At 37.6% G+C, this 3,246-nt stretch overlaps 1 pseudogene across 1 annotated transcript; it reads right to left on the minus strand.

Annotated features, from left to right (window-relative positions):
• Nucleotides 1-274: 274 nt before the first annotated feature.
• LOC308414892 (thymidylate synthase-like) lies at nucleotides 275-1,082 on the minus strand (annotated as a pseudogene). Its single transcript has 2 exons — nucleotides 998-1,082; nucleotides 275-739 (listed from the first exon to the last, which is right to left on the minus strand). The product of its transcript is annotated as a thymidylate synthase-like (transcript).
• Between the last annotated feature and the right edge of the window lie 2,164 nt (nucleotides 1,083-3,246).

The raw sequence follows: 3,246 nt of genomic DNA on the forward strand, positions 1-3,246 counted from the left end.
TAACACATTTTAACGTTAGAGGAGAAATACACCCTGAATTCCACCAGTTTTCTTATAGATGTATATATGCCTGGATTTTTCCAGGTTGTATAATCTCAGCTTTACATGTCCCTCCAGTTAATATTAAAGAAAGGCAGACTCCCAATGTCAGTGACACTTTAAACGTTGATCATTACAGATAGATTACTAGTTCATTTTCCTTAGAGAAAACTTTACCCTGGTGATCAGGCTCAAACCCGAAGGACTAGTGAAATTCACAGTACCATTGAACACTCTAAACAGCCATTTCCATTTTAATCGTCAGATGTGGATTATGCCCTTCAATCTGAAAGGCTTCAACTTTGAAAGCATCGATTGTCTCAACTTTTTGAAGGATTTTGAGCTTTGGGAAAGGTCTTGGCTCTAATTGTAGCTGGATTTTCAGTGGCTCAATATGATTCAGGTAAATAGGTGCATCTCCCAAAGTCTGGACAAAGTCACCTGGCCTGTGAGATGTGCAATCATGCAGGTGAGCAGAGCGTAGCTGGCAGTGTTGAAGGGCACTCCTGACCGCTGGTAAAGCTGGCAAGACAGCTCCCCATTCACCACATAAAACTGACAGAGGGCATGGCGCAGAGGCAGTGCCATCAGGGGAAGATCTTTTGGGTTCCAGGCACACATGATGATTCTTCTGTCGTCAGGGTTGGTTTTGATGGTATCACCACTTTTTGCAGCTGGTCTACTCCTTGATCCAAGTAATCTGAATCCATATCTTTGTACTGTGCTCCAAAATGCCTCCACTGGAAACTATACACTGGACCCAGGTCCCCTTCCTGCTAGACAGAGAATCCCAAGCTGTCAAAAAAGTCCCGAGACCCATTGGCATCCCAGATCCTCACTCCCTAGGAGGACAGTTTTCTAGCATTTGTGGATCCCTTGATAAACCACAACTCCTCCAAAAAAAAAAAGAAAAAACCCTTCCAGAATACTTGTTTGGTTGTGAGCAGAGGAAATTCATCTCTCAGGCTGTACCATGCCTGCATCCCAAACACCGACAGGGTGCCAGTGCCCGTGCGGTCCTCCTTCCTGAAGCAATGGCGCATAATGTGCTCCACCTACCTCAGGTACTGGAGATCTCCATGTTGTGGGGCTTCGCCCAGCTGCTGAGTGCCGTCAGCTTGGAGCCATCCACCAGCATAACAGAGCAGTCTGGTGACGGTCTCTGTTTCTTTAATTATATACACATAATTGAAATATAATTAAACATGTTAATACAATATATATCCAAAAATACATACTTTTTGGGAGCCTACTCCGTCTGTGTAATGCTACTTGTATGTATGTATGTATGTATGTATGTATGTATGTATGTATGTATTCATGTATGTATGCTTCCAGGGCTGACATTTGGTATTGGATAACCAATTGGTGTGGTCTTCCCTAGGGAAGGCTATTTCCCTCTCTATCAGTATTCCTTAGTTGCCTGTAAAGATTGTAAGAGACAGAGGAACAGGGAACTTGCTATGGGAATCTTAGAAACGTCAGAATTTAGCCATAGAGTTTTACTAACGCAGATGCCTGAACATGATGTGAACAGGTATGACAGCAATAGACATGATAATGTGGACAGGGGAAGATTATGAGGACTTAACCATAGGAAAAGGGGGTTGTAAGAAAAGAATCTTGAGGAAAAAGAACCAGTGGCAATAAATTATCCTTGTCTGTATGCTGAATGAATAACGTTATTATAAAAAGACATCTTAAAGACAGTCATGGAATTATGAGTATAGACTGTTAGATAATATAAAAAATGTTCTGAATCATCTTGTTCACAGTTATTTTAATTTTTGAGAGTATAATATAACCACAATTTTCTCCCTATCCTTCCCTCCCTCCAAACCTTCCCACATACCTCTTTTTGTTCTCTTTCTAATCTGTGGCCAGTTTTTATTATTATTAATTGTTGTTACACACACACACATTTAGAAGTATAACCTATTCAATATTCATTTTACTTTCATGTGTGTTTTCAGGGACAACAACACCTGACATGCTAATGTGGGCAGGTAAGGCTCATGAGGCTGCAATCCTGCAAAAAGAACTAAAGGTAACTAAGAAAAACTGAGAGTCTTTATTAAGACATGATGGCTGATAACAAATTCAAAAACAGTTTGAACTCTTAAAAATATTGTTTGAAGTCCATTTTTGTTCTTTGTGTGTACATGATTTTGTATTATTATTATATTGGCTAACAAATTAGGTGTTCATCATTTGGAGAGGAGATATATATATAATAATAATAAAGAAAAAGGGGCCATAAATTTGAGGAGTTTGGGGAAACATGAGAGAGGTTAGAGAAAGGGATGGAGAGAAGAAAGGGAAATGGGAAAGATATAATTTTATTTTAATCACAAGTATTTGAAAATTATTAGATTTTTAGTACATTGCTTATACATGGTTGTAGTGTCTAATAAACATAATTAGATATATAAGCTATGGTTCAACAATTTTATTCTTACATGTGTGTCAAAAAGAAATTTGAACATATTACACAAAAACAAACATGTACTACATAGACTCTTCAGAGTACAAGTTGCACTTCAAACATGGAGACAAACAGTGCCCAAAAGATCTAATTCTATTGTAGTCTCTCCATATAGTGAAATTTTCCACAGCAATGAAAACAAAGGACTCACTACTGTACTCAATAGCATAGATGAATTGCAAAAGGATTTTTTTTCTTGTCCAAATTATTTTATTTTTTTTAAATCTTAAAAATTAAAGCATATTATGTTATTTCCCCTCCTTCCAGCTCTAATCCCTCACTTACCTCTTGTCAATTTGTCCTCAAACTCATGGTCTCTTTCCTTTAATTATTATTGTTACATACATGTGCATTCATATATAAACAGAACATGCTGAGTCCGTGTGGTGTTGCTGTTTATGTATATGACTGCAGTGTTGACCATTTGGTATTGAGTAACTGATTGGGGACATCCAGCTGTGGGGGAAGGCTAATTCTCCCCCTCCCAGTAGTCCATAATTATTTGTCTAGGGTTTGGTTCCTGAGAGTTCTCCCCTATGTCAGCACGTTCATTTCTTCTTAAGCCAGGCATTCTTTTATTTTTTTTAAGAAATGTAAATTTATTTTCAAACTATTTTTCAATGGTCATTGATTTGAAAAAAATGTGTTGGATTAAAAAAACAATGTCAACTAACAGTAAGTTTGCATTATACAATTATAGTCATCTTTGCATACTCTATTAC

The sequence above is a fragment of the Micromys minutus genome (assembly GCF_963924665.1).
Source record: "Micromys minutus genome assembly, chromosome: X".
Classification (NCBI taxonomy): domain Eukaryota; kingdom Metazoa; phylum Chordata; class Mammalia; order Rodentia; family Muridae; genus Micromys; species Micromys minutus.